The sequence below is a fragment of the Schistocerca serialis genome, chromosome 4 (assembly GCF_023864345.2).
Source record: "Schistocerca serialis cubense isolate TAMUIC-IGC-003099 chromosome 4, iqSchSeri2.2, whole genome shotgun sequence".
NCBI lineage: Eukaryota > Metazoa > Arthropoda > Insecta > Orthoptera > Acrididae > Schistocerca > Schistocerca serialis.
In genome coordinates this window covers 359,095,763-359,112,403 of record NC_064641.1, presented here as the reverse complement: position 1 = coordinate 359,112,403, position 16,641 = coordinate 359,095,763, and the positions used below count along the sequence as shown (strand labels likewise).

General features: G+C 43.3%; 1 long non-coding RNA gene across 1 annotated transcript in view; it reads left to right on the top strand.

Annotated features, from left to right (window-relative positions):
- Nucleotides 1-692: 692 nt before the first annotated feature.
- Nucleotides 693-16,641, top strand: part of LOC126475423 (uncharacterized) — a 252,403-nt gene continuing 236,454 nt past the window's right edge. Inside the window, exon 1 of the long non-coding RNA XR_007586732.1 lies at nucleotides 693-778. This is a non-coding gene — a long non-coding RNA (uncharacterized LOC126475423). The remainder of the gene's footprint in view (nucleotides 779-16,641) is intronic.

Here is a 16,641-nt window from a genome sequence, read left to right as displayed (position 1 = left end):
CCTTTTGTCGCGCGCTGTCGTTTTTGCGGCCCCGGGCTCTCTGCCGGCGCGCGACCGGCTATTAGCTGGCAGTCAGTCGGCCACCTGTTATCTGCACGGGCGGTGTGCCGCCAGCCCACGGGCGTGTGACGGCCGAGTGTGTACCGACTTAATACAGCGGTCGGGACTTAATAAAAGTGAGTGAAGTGGGTACCAAAAGACATTTGCGAACACCTAAATAAACAATAATTGCATCTATACGGTTAAGACTGTCATTTTCTAGGGAAGTACCTTTGAGACACGCTTCTGCATCGAAGACCGTTAAAGTAATGGACACGTTTACGTTGCCATCTGGTTTTATGCGCTGGTGGAGTTAGGTCGTACTTGTAGACATAGATACTGATGAAGTATTGGCTGTTCCAACGAGTTTTTTCCCATCGTATACTCTCGAGAAACGAGATTCAGTGCATCGGTGCGCGTATCTAGGATGAATACGCGTCTTCAGTAGTTGTGAGGAAGGAGTAGTACTGGTTACGAGTCCCGGTTCCGGTGATCCGAGTAGCAGAGCGCTGGACGCGGGCGCAGCGATGCTGCCCACGAGCGGGGAGAAGCCGCTGCTGAAGATCACGGCGAGCGCCGCGGCGTCGGTGGCGGCGGCGGCCGTGGCGGAGATGGACCGCGGCCGCGGCTGCAGCCAGCTGCCCGCGCCCGACACCAGCCACGCCACAAGGGGCATCGACAGCGCCGTCGCCAAGGTGCTGCAGGGCTACGACTGGTCCCTCGTGCCCATCGCCAACAAGTAAGTCAGCCGCTCTAGCCTCTCCCTCCTTCCGAGCTCCACGAATGCATTCCACACCTGTCATCCAAAGTATTGGTGCATAAGGTCGTAGCGTTTTTGTTTTCCGTGTTGGTATTCCTATTGCTATACATACCGGGTGATCAAGAAGTCAGTATAAATTTGAAAACTTAATAAACCACGGAAAAATGTAGATAGAGAGATAAAAATTGACACACATGCTTGGAATGACATGGGGTTTTATTAGAACAAAAAAAAGTTCACAAAGTGTCCGACAGATGGCGTTGGACCGAAAAACTGCTACCGTGACGGGTGAGAGGTACGCCGATATGTTACAGAATCGCATCATCCCCAGCCTGGCTGATAAACACCTGCTGCAACGTACGATGTTTATGCAGGATGGCGCTCCACCCCATAATGCTAGACGCGTGAAACATCTCTTGCGCGCGTCGTTTGGTGATGATCGTGAGCTCAGCCGCCACTTCCGTCATGCTTGGCCTCCCAGGTCCCCAGACCTCAGTCCGGGCGATTATTGGCTTTGGGGTTACCCGAAGTCGCAAGTGTGTCGTGATCGACCGACATCTCTAGGGATGCTGAAACACAACATCCGACGCCGATGCCTCACCATAACTCCGAACATGCTTTACAGTGCTGTTCACAACATTATTCCTCGACTACGGCTATTGTTGAGGAATGATGGTGGACATATTGGGCATTTCCTGTAAAGAACATCATCTTTGCTTTGTCTTACTTTGTTATGCTAATTATTGCTATTCTGATCAGATGAAGCGCGATCTGTGGGTCATCTTTTGAACTTTTGTATTTTTTTTTTTTTGGTTCTAAGAAAACCCCATGTCATTCCAAGCATGTGTGTCAATTTGTACCTCACTATCTACATTATTCCGTAATTTAGTCAGTTTTCAAATTTATACTGTCTTTTTGATCGCCCGGTAGATTTACAGCTTCTCATTTCTTATTTATAGTTCACTGCTGCTATTGAAGTTTACATATTGTCACTTTGTCAGTTGGAAATTGTGAGTGGAACTGTGGATGCTAGAAAATGGAGTGCCATGTGCAGAAATTGGAACATTTCCGACATACTCTTCTGTTTGAGTTCAGTAGAGGGGTGACAGCAGCAGAGAAAACCCAGAAACATTTGCACCGTGTATGGGGGTAATGCTTTTGGACAGAGCACGGCAAGAAAATTGTTCTCTCTTTTTAATGAGAATCGTTTTGACATTAGCGCCTCTCCACGTTCAGGAAGACCTTCACGATTTGGTGATGATTATTTGAACCCATCAACACACAGTGATGCACGTCAGTATTCCACCAACGTGCGACATTTGCATGCAATGGTGATGCCTCAAAAATCAGGTGTATGACTATCGCACGGTCTAAGCCAAAATCACAAGAATCAGCTGTTGGTCATATCCGAATCTCTGCTTGTTCGTCATCCGTTCGTTCGTGAAAAACAGCGACAATTGCTATCCTGTGCCATTACTGGTGACGAGAAATTGTGTCTTTATGCTAACCCAAGTTAAAGAAGGGAATGGTCGAGCCCAAACAATGGAGCAACTCCCCGTACAAAGAGCTTCGCGCACCTCAAAAGATTATATTCCACGTCTGGTGAGACAGCGACGGTGTGGCGTACTACGAATTGCTTTCCCGGGGTGTAACCGTCACTACTGACATTTATGGTCGACAACTGAGAAGTCTTGCAGACGAAATCGGACAACAACGACCAAGAAGACTATTCCACGATAAAACCCTCCCGCATTCATCTACACTGACAGAAAACGCTACACAGAGGTTGCACCCACCTTATTCACCTGATATTGCGCCCTCAGATTTTCATTTTTGCCACTCTCTATCGAACAGCCTTCATGGAACTTCCTTTCCGTATGAAAATGGGTTCCGAAATGGCTCGACGAGTTCTTCAGCTCGAAAACATGTGATTTCTATAATCGCGGAATCGGAAAGTTACCCCAGCGTCGGCAGGCTGTTGTAAATAGTGAAGGAGAATATGTTACTGATCATAAAGTCTCTATTATGTGTATCTCTTGTAAACTCTTCGAACTTACGCACCAACATAATACGATCGTAGGGGGTATCGATCGCAATTTGTTACTGGATTGAGGACTTCTTGATAAGGAGAATATAACGCATTATCGCAGATGGAGACCCATCGACAGATGTAGAAGTAACTTCAGGTGTGTCATAGGAATGTTTGTTGCGATCACACATCTACATCCACATCTGCATGGTGTCCCACGTAAAATGGTCAGTGTTCATGTATTTGACAGGTTCAATCAAAAGTCTAGAACACATGGGCTCTAAAATGCATAAGTTAAGGCCTACGAGGAGCGAAGATTAACTAGTGATAATAGCTCTTAATATATGCACTTCGGAGCCCATGATTACTGGACAGACCTGCCGCTGTGGCCGAGCGGTTCTAGGCGCTTCAGTCCGGAACCGTGCTGCTGCTGCGGTTGCAGGTTCGATGTCCTTAGGTTAGTTAGGTTTAAGTAGTTCTCAGTCCAGGGGACTGATGACCTCAGATGTTAAGTCCCATAGTGCTTAGAGCCATTTGATTACTAGACACTTTCTTCTTCTTTCAATCCATAAAAATATGGAAAGCAGAGAACTTACAGTATATGTGTTCACATAGCTCTTTAACTATGCATATTAGAACCCATATTTACTACAGTTTTCTATTTCGAATGACAGTTCCTGTCATATCCTTGAATACTGATCATTTTTTCTGCGACTCACTGTATACTCGGAGAGCAACGTTTCGGTGTGTAGCGAATGATACTGTGCGTACCACTGCCGTTCCCCGCTTTTCATGTTTAGTTTGCGGGAAGAATCACTGCTGCTAACTTTTCATGTGAGCTCGCATCTTATATTCATGGACGTTTCACGAAAAATTATGTTGTTGATGTGGTCTTCAGTCCTGAGACTGGTTTGATGCAGCTCTCCATGCTACTCAATCCTGTGCAAGCTTCTTCATCTCCCAGTACCTATTGCAACCTACATCCTTCTGAATCTGCTTAGTGTATTCATCTCTTGGTCTCCCTCTACGATTTTTTCCCTCCACGCTGCCCTCCAATACTAAATTGGTGATCTCTTGATGCCTCAACACATGTCCTACCAACCGATCCCTTCTTCTAGTCAAGTTGTGCCACAAACTTCTCCCCAATCCTATTCAATACTTCCTCATTAGTTATGTGATCTACCCATCTAATCTTCAGCGTTCTTCTGTAGCACCACATTTCAAAAGCTTCTATTCTCTTCTTGTCCAAACTATTTATCGTCCAGGTTTCATTTCCATACATGGCTGCACTCCATACAAATACTTTCAGAAATGTATAGGAGGAAGCAATATATTGGTTGACTCTTCTAGTAACGTACGTTCTAATAATTTTAATAGTAAGTCACAGCATGATGCGTAACACCTCTCCTGCAGAGGTTAGCATCTGCGTGATGCTTTACTGCTTACTAAATCAGCCTGTAATGAAACGCACTGCTCTTCTTTGGATCTTTTCTACCTCATAGCTGGTACGGATTCCAGACCGACGAACAATATTCAAAACTGGTGCGAGGATGCTTCGCTTCCTCCTTTGTCGATAGACAACATTTCCACCAGTTCCTTCCAAGAAATCTGTTTGGCATCTGCCTTGTCTGTGATTAGCTTTGTGTGGTCATTTATCGCTACGTACGCATACTCGTAGATATTTTATGGAAGAGTCTGCTTCCAGTGATTGTCCTACAATGCGTCTCTTCATGTTGTATATTGATGATCTTGCAGACAATATTAATCATAACCTTAGGCCCTCCGCAGATGTTGCAGTATCTGTAATAAAGTACAGTTTAATAAAAGCTGCATAAATATTCTGTTACATCTTGACAAGATATCCAAGTGCAGCAAAAGCTGGTAATTTGCTTGAAATGTTCAGAAATTTAAAATTGTGCATCTCCAAACACGAACAAAATGTAGTATTCTATGACTACAGTACGAAAGAGACATTTGAAACAGGTCGTATGGATACCTGGGATGTGCACATGTGAAACTGAACAAATACGATGGGGCAGTCACAGATAAAGTAAAAAGTTTTCGATGACGTTGATCCACTGTCATGCAATATTTTTTAAAAGAGTAAATCACCATTTTTCTGTGTATTATTAAATTTATCATTTGTACTACCCAGATTTTGGCTTTTATGCCATTATCAACTACAATGCCAAAAGTTGTTAGACCAGTATTAAGTTATATAAGTTAATTCAGTCCAGAGCAAGTAAACGAAGCTCATACATGTCTTTAAGATGCAGCTGTTAAAGACTGTAGACTCTAGAGGACATAGTAAATACGGAAACTTTCCGGAAAGTGAAAACTGTGTGTCGGACAGGGCAAGTGCTATACTCCACTGCACAGTGAAAATTCATTCCGGAAGCAATCCTCGATATGTACTACGTCTTGTAGAGTCCACATTCTTTGACAGTTACATCTGAAAGACATGTGTTAACCTTGGTTACCTGCCTTAACAGATGCGACTTAATAATGATCTAACAACATTTAGCATTGTACCTGATAATGGCATAAAAACCGAAGTCTGGATAGTACAAACGATAAATATAATTATATACAGTCAAATAGTGGTTTACTCTTTTAAAATAGGTAAAAAATTTGTTTATTGGTAGGATACTAGCACCATGCAATCAGTCTACAAAGGAGACTGCTTACAAAACACTTTAACGGCCCGTATGGGACCCATACCAAACAGGACTCACATGGGATATAAAACGTACACAAAGCAGGCAGCACAAATAGTCACAAGTTTGTTTGGGCCATAGGAGAGATCAAGGAGATGCTGAAAAAAAAAAGAAAATAAACTGAATTGGCAAACGCTGTAGATAGACGCAAACTATTCCGAGAAACTCCCCGGCACTTCAATCTGTGTGTCGAACCTGGGACCCTTGTCTTTCGCGGGCAAGTGATATACTCTGCTAGAGAGTGAAAATTCATTCCGGAAACAATCCTCCATGCTGTGGCTAAGACATGACTCCGTAATATCCTTTCTTCTAGGAATGCTAGTCCCACAAGTATCGCAGAACTTCTGTGAAGTTTGGAAGGTAGAAGATGAGGTATTGGAGGAAGTACAGCTGCGAAGCCGGGTCGTGAGTCTTGCTTGGATAGGTAAGTCGGTAGAGCATCTTCCCACAAAAGGCAAGGGACTCGGGTTCGAGTCCCAGCCCGGCACGCAGTTTAAATTTGCCAGGAAGTTTCAACAGCGAACACTACGCTGCACAGTGAAAACTTGTTCTTGAAACTGCCCCAAAAAAGCCTGCTTACCGAGCTTCTGGAAACAGCTTTAAGTGAGGAATCTAGAAATATAGTACACCCACCCACATACTTTTACATCACGACCACAAAGATAAAAATAATTACAGCATGTGCAACGGCGTTTCATCAGATATCGCGCTCCGTTTGTCAATGTAACGGGTAGAAGCACTAACACACTTCACAGTGGTCTGCAGAATGTAGATGTAGGAAAAAGGAGCTAAGAGCAACCCAGAAGTGCCGCATCTACATTTACACTCCGCAGACCGCACTGCGCTTCATGGCACAGGTTAACGGGAAACGACAGTTTTTTCAGGAAAAGCATTTGCACGTTCCGAAGCCAAAACGCTCATGTTTAATATCCAACTGGGCTGAGGACTTTTTGTTATGCCAGTTATCGCCGCGGCAGCAGTAGGGATGCAAGCAAAGAAGCGTCGGGTGTTGTTACCTCGTTGTTGAGCGGAAGGATTAATATATCAGTAGGAGAACATATGCCTGAAGTCCAAAATAACAGATTATGGCTGGTGAAGCCCATAGTTTTGCCACAGTGAACATCGTTCCAGTCACACAGTTGGAGAGCAGCGCTTTTACGCGACAGAGAATGGGGCACTGTTCGCTTACACAAAGGCTCGTCCTTCGCCGTGAGGACCCACCTGTGTGATGCGCTTGTGGCGTGACACTGCCGTGCGCCACATTTTACTTAATGCTGCATTTTATATTCTGACATGAGGGGAGCAGATTCTCTTGGTTTGTCCGCTGCATTAAGTAACCGTGAGACAAGTGTGGGCAATGTTTTTAAGATTTTGTGTAAGGTTAGGACTTCTGGCCCAATTATTGGGTATTAACGTGTTTTAGACTGGCTAGTTCATCGTTTCTTGGAGCATGTTCATTTCTCACTCAATATACGTTTTTGAATTCAGACTCAGCTTTTTATTCAAACGCGTTTTACATTCACATTTAGAACTGTTAACCAACATTTACTTCTTCTCACTGTGGTTGCCTCTTTCCCTGTTTTTATTAGTGTCCGACCAGGTTCATGTGTAAGAGGATTACTTTTAGCACATATTTTTAGTTATTTCTTCTTTTATGTAGTATTTATCTCATGACTAAACTATAGTTCGAATTAAGCTTGAGGAAAGGACATGGAAGTGCATTTTCATGACGGCATTGTACCTCATATACTGATATACTTTGCGAGAAAAGAAAAAAATCAGAAATTTAACGTAGATTTTTGCAAGCCTACATCTACAACTTACTTAAGAACTTCAGTACATTATTGGTACTATACAGCGTTGCAGGATACACACATTTACATAAACAGTATATTTACAGGCTAACATTTAAATTTGATAAGCAGATCGAAGCACGCGGCATCACTTCATGCATAGCGTGGGCAGTTCTCGACAGAATGTTTCATTGCCTGTCGCTCCGCGCCACAACCATACGAAGCAGTATAACAATAACACCACTTCTTCATGATGTGACTACAGCTCCCTTGGCCGTTCAGATGCAGTTGAGTCTCGACCATTCGCGAAGGGGAAAACTGCACCTGCAACATTCATCTTTGGACTTTCAAGTAGGTATGTGTGCTGGATGTTCATTTCATTGTTATGTCCATTTCTTGGTGACGTCTGAAACATTTCTGACCGTAGACTGACCCAAACTCTGCAAACCACTACTTAGATCTGAGTTCTTAAGGGATACTATCTTCTTAATAATATCAATAAATGAACACAATGCTTACCACGTCGTCCATACAATTTTATGAAATACCCTTCGGCAGCTTGCTCTCGTCGCCAGCTTTGTGGAAGAGAAGGAGGAGGAGATTAGAGTTTAACCTACTGTCGACATCATTAGAAACGGAGCACAAGCTCAGATTAGGGAAGGTTGGGAAAGGAAATCGGTTGTGCGTTTTCCAAGGAACTATGCCGGCATTTGCATGAAGCGATTTAGGGAGATCAGGAAAAACCTATATCAGGATGGCCAGACGCAAGTTAAACCGTCGTCCTCCCGAATGCGAGTCCAGTGAGCTAGCCACTGCGCCACCTCCCGCGGTCAGGTTTGTGCGTCAAGATGTTGTTATCCACCGCAGACTTTTCTATGTATGGTCGTACTGGAGGTGATGTACACGTTCCTTGTCCGATCTAACAATGTGGTCAACGAATTTCTGTCAAAGCGCTTCCTGTCGGTTCCACCTAACAATAAAAAAGAGAATTATGTAGAAAACGCCAAGTCACTTTTAGAAAACCCCGAAGTTACTATAACTTCAAATCGTAATTTTCTGTTTAGAAAATGGATACAATCTCTTTCGTTATTCACTTCAGATAATAAGAACCACTAACTGATGAATCCTTTTTTCTTAATGTGTTATGTAAACTTGAATACTAAAAGCTTGTCCTCACAATTACCAAGTGGGGCAAATGAAGAAAACATAAATTCTTGTCACAGTCTAATTCGTTTGCACGCTAGTAAGTGCTCCAACATAGACTTTCCATAGCTTCCACAGTCGCACTACACTGGCGTGGAGACGTGCCTTCTCTTTCAGACCGTGGCCACACCTACGACAGTAATCTTGGGGTAGCACCGCTGCCGTGACGTATGCATGTCGCGCTTTCGAATGCCCAATCAAACCTGACACTAGCTTTTTAAAGTGCCGAACTGTGAACGTTGGAAGTTGTTTGACGTCTACCTGTTGTCTTCTTGCCTTTGTTCTTCGACGTCTTATTTTTCTGCGTTTCTCTGTGTAGTTTCCGACATAATGGCGCTGCGAACATATCAGAATGTTTTTCTACTACAATAGCGCAGAAAATCCAACTTGTGGTGCGTGACAGCAGCGACATTTGAAAAATTACATTCTTGTTGACTCCGATGATCCCACTAATGTTTGTTTCCGTCGAATAAACTATCTGAAAACGATCATCACGTAATTATAAGGGGTGATCAAAAAACTTCCGTTTGCAGGCCCTACAGTTCAGAATCGGTACGCCAATCAACCACAATCGCCGTGATCACTGAGGCAATCATCCCATCGACACACCAGGCGAAAACATTCTGTTGACACCCACCTATATAGGGAGAAATGATCATCACGATAAAATAAGAGAAATCGGGGCTCGCACAGAAAAATTTAAGTGCTCGTTTTTCTCGTGCGTCGTTCGAGAGTGGAACGGTAGAGAGATAGCTAGAAGGTGGTTCACTGAACCCTCTGCCAGGCACTTTATTGCGAATAGCAGAGTAATCTCGTAGATGTGGATGTAGAAGATACCCGTCTGGTAAAACACCGTGTCCTACTGCGGGAAGAGTAGCTGGCTGTTGCACAGCAGCGTCCGAAAGGAATCGTCTATCCTTTTATGGGATCGAAGACGTGAGCTCAAGACTATAGGGCGGATGCTCGAGAGTCTCCACTTGAGTTGACTTAACTTCTGCGTTACGACGTTTGCGATAGGGGGACGTTCGTTATTGTGAAGCACCAGCGCCCCTTTGTAGCAGTTTTCATTCGAAAATGGTGGTTTACGACAGACATGCTACCCCATACACATTTCATTCTTCGATGTCCACTGGTGTTTGTGCTTCGGCAGCCAAGGAAGGAACAACAGCACGTAAATGCTACTAGGGCGCATTTGGTAATTACATCACCATAGTTCACGGTTCTGCATGTACCGCACGCATGTAGGAAAGACACGAATACCGCACCAATCTCCTGCTTACATGTCGGTGCTTATATACCCTCGTCGGAGTCACCCTTCGTTGCACATACGTACTAGCAACACCCTCAAATGGAAACTTTTTTGATCGCCCTTTACATTTCGTCCATTTTGCTCAGCAACTTATAATCACTGAAATAGACATTCTTTCTCCTAGAAAGAGTAGCTAAAGTATTATTCTGACTGTGTGTAGGGGAGAGTCGTGCAGTATCGACCTACTTAACTTTTTTAACTTCACTGTGTAACTGTGGTGGTTAATCGGAGTGTTACTATGATCTACGATTAACACGGTGCAACGACTTTTATGTTTATTCATAGTACTTAATTACATCGAAAGTAAAAGACCTAACATTACAAGGCTTGTAGAAAGGGTGTTGCAAAAATGGTTCAAATGGCTCTGAGCATTATGGGACTTAACTTCTGAGGTCATGAGTCCCCTAGAACTTAGAACTACTTAAACCTAACTAACCTAAGGACATCACACACATCCATGCCCGAGGCAGGATTCGAACCTGCGACCGTAGTGGTGGCACGGTGCTAGACTGTAGCGCCTAGAACCTCTCGGTCACCTAAGCAGGCTGGGTCTTACAGTATGGACCATTATGTGTCTGTGATAATATCTGTTATCATTGATACGCTGCACTGATACTTATTGAATAATAATAATACACCAAATCAAGGGAACTTGTTACTATTTCAGCTCAGTTCGCCAATGTTTACCTCAGTTTGACAGATATCGCGAACAAAGTACAAAATATTCCCCTGATCGACACAGCCATCACGTTCCCTGCCTCTACACTTGGTACGCAGCACCCAGTCGTCTTCAAACGACTCCAGACACATAATGCTCGATTCAGTCTCTCTTGTTGACCCATTATTTCCTGTAAATTTCGGTTTTTTCCGCAGCTTTATAATTAGCTTTTCATGACCACCCTTCGCTCGTTTATTTTATTTTGGAACACCCGACTTAAGTTCAACTTTCGTCAGCTCTCTTTTAGACTTTATTATTTCTGTTTTTAATCTCGTCTCTTCGGTGGCGATCTTGTTGAAAACGGTCAGCTGGCTCCATCGTGGTCATTTTGCTAGATGTAAATCTGCTCACACCATGTACAAACACTCTTCTTCAGATTTTTCTCTTAGGTTTCCTCATTTTCCGCCGTTTCAATCTGAAAAGAAGTAAGAAGAAGGAAATGTAATTTAAAAAGTGAAATTACTTCTGGCCGACACTGAAAGACAATCGGGTGGCCGGTACTGTACGACAGACACGCAGTAAGATCAACTCATATTGTACGTCCTTTTATAGAAATTATCATGAAACATGTGTTAGATGTCATTCCTTACGTGACATAGGTATCCGAAATATAGCAGCGGAATTAATCACTTACCTTAAAAACGACTACCACAGGGCTCAAAATATCTTCTGCGTCGTACCAGAATCACCACCAAGCACTCAGAGCAGATGAAGCACCGCAGAGAGGAACAAGATATCCGACTACAGTGCACATGGATATACAAGATTGCTTTTGATTATTGTACACTTCCGATATTGGGAAGCGGAAAGGGAAATCAGAGTAGTGACCAGTTGGCCGGTACTGCAAGTCATCTGATACTGCACGAATATACCCAATGTTTATGTTGGCGATCCTGTGAAATACAGCTGGCTGGATGATCATCTGATCTATCTGGTGCACACTGTGATATTGGTTGCATTATCGCCTGTGACAGACACAGTGCCTATTGCCAGCACTGCGTTGAAGGTAGTATGTACTACATAGTTGAGTGGATGAAGGCATCTAGAGCCAGCAGCTGACTTACCTCACATGAGCCCTCTCCCCTCTCCCTTCCTATCCTGTTCACGCGCTAGTGCTGAGAAACTGCTGTCTGTACGTCTTCATAGCACACTTTTGCCCCTATGGTTATCGGTTTGGTCTACGTGCCATGTGCGAATGGGAGCTCTATTGGTAAACTTGGAGGGATACTGGGATGAATATTTTCATATGACACTGTTATTACTAGATATCTTACTATCAATTTAATAGACTGCTCGCATTTTTTTAAGTCTTCGGCTAGTGAAGACTGCCAACAGTAGACTAAAAAATGAGTATACGGACCTTAATGTCACATTCCTCTTCATTTAAGTCCATACCTATATGATTACTCTCTGATTCGTACATCAACACTTGGCAGAGGGTGTATCATACCACTTTAGTGAACTCTTCAGTGCAGGCTCCGACTTTCTCCTGAATAACAGACAGGCAAAGATTTGTTAGCGTTCCGAGGCGAATATTGTTGATTGAAAATTTGTGAAACGTTTCACCGCAATGAAAAACACCTTTGTTTCGATGACTACTGTAATCCCAACTCACTGTCAGATCCGTTACACCGTTTCCCCTATTTCGTGGTAACTGAACTGCAATTCTTCCACCTCTCAGATATCACGCCTAAGTCATTTCATACTTCGTTTTGATTTTCTGCTGATTACACAAAACAGTAAACGACGACATAATCTGCAAACAATCTGAAAAGGCTGCGCAGATTGCCTTGTAAATCATTTACGTTAATAAAAGAACGTGATATAGTCTACCACACTTCGGCAACACCAGGAAAAATAAGAAATATTAAGATTTAACGTTCCATAGAAGACGAGGGCATTAGAGAAAGAGCACTTAGCTCTAAATGGGGATGAATTCGGCCCAACATCCGCCTTGAGCGATTTAGAAAAATCAGGGGTAACCTCGATCTGGATACTAGTACCCGGATTTGAATCGCTGTTCTCTTGGATACGAGTCCATTGCCTTACGACAGCGCCCCACTCACTGTAGGAACGCCGCACACAACGTCTGTCTCTCCAGATTAGTTCCCCTCAGTTACGACGTAGTACGACCTTTCTGAAATGAGATCACGATACAGTCGCATAGCTGAGACGATATTCCATAGCTGCGCAATTTGATTAACAGCCGCTTGTGAGGACTGGTGTGGAAACGACTTGAAATCCTCTGCCGATAGCACTCAGTGCTTAGTGTAAATAAAGAGCCACTTGGGTTTCGGATGACCGATACTTTCTGAATCTCTGTTATATGTTAATAGATCGTATTTTTGTGAACACAGCTTAAAGGTATGATTTCCGAAAGCTACTAAAAATCGGTGTTAGTGAAATGGATCTATAATTCTGCCCGTTGCTTCTACTTCTTATTTTTGCTTACTGGTCTGAGCTGTGCAAGTTTCTAGTCTTTAGGTACGGATGCAATGTCGACAGCTAAAAGACGATTGCTAAGAGTGGAGCTATTTTGTTAGTTTGGTCTGAAAGGTGCCCAGTGATATAAACTGTACCAGCGCATTCAGCGCTTGGCATTCCCAAGGGGATCTCATTGTAAATTACTCTAGAACGCAGTTGTCGCCTACTCGCACGAATCAGTAACACTGATCAGTGGAAATTTCGTCTGTAGCAAAACTATTACGATCACTCAATGAAGGGAATGATTCGCTCTTGCAACTCAAATAATTTATATAGACTACCACCAGAAACCGAAATTGACAGTAAATCTCGAGATTCTGTAAATCATTGCCAATGTTGAAGGTTTTGCTTTCCTTTGAATCTGGCTTGCTTCTTTCCCAGATTTTGCCACGCAATTGTAATATATTTTACGTCCCATGGGAGATATTTTATCTTTTATTAATTTACTTGGAATATAATGCTCTGTCATTTGCACCATATTTGTTATAAGTTGAACCACAAAGGTATCATTAAGAGATCAGAGATCATCTCTCATAAAGGCGTAAAAAGTATTTTATACGCTTTTTTGAAAAAATATCTATACTTCGCCTTTTTTTAGTGGACTTCGATGTTACGATGTTGTGATTACTAACCCTTTATTTGTCAATAAGTTCGATGAAAATTGAGCCAGTTGCGATCATCTGTCCTGTTTCGCAAGTTGCCTCTCGGCCTGCAAGTTCTGGTCATTTGGAGAGGGTAGGATTATTTATATTTGGGAACTGCAATGTTGTAGCCACTTACGGATATGGTAGCCAAGGAGGGGAAAAAATTCAGCGTGCACCCTGTCCGTATAGCGAGGGCGAGTTATCCCAAACGTGGAGCATGTCCCTCCAGACGCTATACGTATGTAACACAGGTTCCAGACCACTGCAGGTAGTAAGTCACTTAGGTGCTAGCGATGTACGTCGCTTGAGATCGGAAGAGAGTCTTTCTGATTTCCAGCGGCGATTGAACACGACGGCACTGCTTGCAAGGTGAAGGCGGAGCTCATCATGTACAAAGGCTCAGATATTTCTGCAACGTTGTGGACTTCGGATTCTTCGACTTGGTCAGCAGATAGAGACTTGTTGAGTTCTAAATAAATGAGGGCTTCAGCAAACACTTCAGGAAGTTACATGGGTAACCGAAACTTTGAGGAGTGGACTGGGAGAATTTTTTAGGTTATAAGCTCTCGGGAAAATTGACATATGGACAGGGACTGAATGCCATTAAGTTTAGTCGCCGCGAGAGCGTAATGGAGGTGCTAAACAGACTGCAGTGGCAGGCACTATAAGAATGGCATCGTGCATGATGAGAAATGCTTACTGTTGAATTTTTGAGAGCGTACGTCCCCAGAAGATTCGGGCTACTTCCTTCGACTGGCGCAAAAGACACTGCTCCGTGCAATACCCTCCGCCACACACCGTAGAGTGCCTTGCGGAGTAACGTTTTTGTTGCAGTTGGTATGAGCAATAACGGATATAAATTAATAATTGATTCCCAGCTATTATCTGTGAGAACTGTTTTGAGCAGTTAGTTCTGTAAGCGTGAATGGCGGCAATAACGTACTAGAGCTCTTAGCGACAAATGACCTGGAGCAAACACAGAACTTTAGAACGGTTACAGCAATTATTGGCCAAAAGCGCAATGTAGCAAGACAATGTCGCATTATCCAAGTTCACATAAAAGAAACTCAATACACATGTTTTTAAACTAAATACATGGTTGTGCTGTGGTGCGCTACTCGAAGATGGTGAAAAGTTTCTCACCACTAGTTCAAAAAATGGCTCTGAGCACTATGAGACTTAACTTCTGAGGTCATCAGTGCCCTAGAACTTAGAACTACTTAAACCTAACTAACCTAAGGACATCACACACATCCATTCTCACCACTAGTATTCGGTCGGTAGGGCAAGGGGAGGTGACAACCAAAAGCTCTTGATCAGTAAACCACGCACCACTATCCTGCGTTAAATTCCAAACCACATCGAAGAGCCTCGTGGAGTGACCTTACGTGACAATGTTTATCGTAATCCGGCCCAAGGATGGCAGCTCCCTCGGAGCTGTTCACAAGGAGTAGGCTATGCGCCGGGACCTGATTTAAGCATTTCTCTTATCGTCATCGAGGTAAAAAGCAACAACAAAAATACAGACACCCCACGAACTCGTCACAGTCTCCTATTCGCAACAGTTACAGCTACGTTCCGTGACACGTAAACAGCACAAAATGACGTCAACCGGATAACTTGCACCAGGAAATGATCCGCACGAAAAAATAAAATAAATTAGTAATTAGCGTGCATTCCTCACACCATCAAACGTTAAGTTCTGAGAGCAAGTATCAATTGGGTGAAGGTTATATCTTGTACCTTAAGCAATGCATTATTTTGGCAGACATTTTATTCTTAATATGCATACAACAATGTTTAAACATAGATATGTGAGCAGCTGCAACGAAAAATATTCTTATCAAACATTAGCTCTGTTTCATCTGAAACTTTCATGTAGACATTTGTTGCGGTGACAGACATAAACTAGTTTCTATGAATTCGACTGCAGTGATTTGTATCGCATATTGAGCAAGAAATCTTCAATGGAATCTCAGTATGTAGCCTAAGGAAAAATTCGTGCAAAGAGCTTTCGGCAGCCGGAGGAATCTGTTACTTGTTCCTACAAGTTTTGAATATTAATGGAATTACGCTTCTTCTGTTCAACAGGCAAGTCTTTCTAAACACAAAATTTCTATAAATTTGTTGGAAGCGGGCAGCGGTTCTAAGTTTTCCACTAATGTTCCACGACATGATCGAAATATACTTCTTCTGTCATGTGTTAAAACTTTGATGTGTAGTGGTCGGGTGACGTCCTACAACTGAAAGGTGAACCTCCACAACGACTGTCGACACTGCAAGACTGCGCTGTCCGCAATTACAGAAAGGCAGCTGGGCACGCCTCCACTACGGCCCACGGTCCTGCCAGCCGCCAGGCGCTCTCTTTCATCTGGAGATGGGGTCCGCTCGATGATAGCTTGCTGTCCAAAGTAATGTCAGCGCTACCTGCGCAAACCACAGTGTGCCTCGACTCTGTAAGCCCGAGCTGCTAAAGAACGCCATACTGCTTTCTTCCTGTCCTGCAGATACTGCCAGCGTATCCAACACCTCACTTTGATCTTTCACATAGTTTCCTTCCAGTACGTAAATTTATTCCACTGGGTCAATGTATCAATAACACAACTTCAAAGAACATATCCACGATTTTTAAGAGCAAAAATCAACATAACAGAATGCTGAACTGTTAAACAATGAAAACAATTAGGGTAATGTATGACTCTGTATGTGCAGAATCAGCGTGGCTGGATGCTAACCGAAGGGGCCTTGTTTCGATTCCCAGTCAGGTCAGGGATTTCCTCCGCTCGGGGCATGGGTGTTGTCTTGTCATCATCATCATCACCGTTTCATCATCACCAACACGCAAATCTCCTAAACGGCGCTAACTACACTACTGGCAATTAAAATTGCTATACCAAGAAGAAATGCAGATGATAAACGGGTATTCATTGGACATATTATACTAG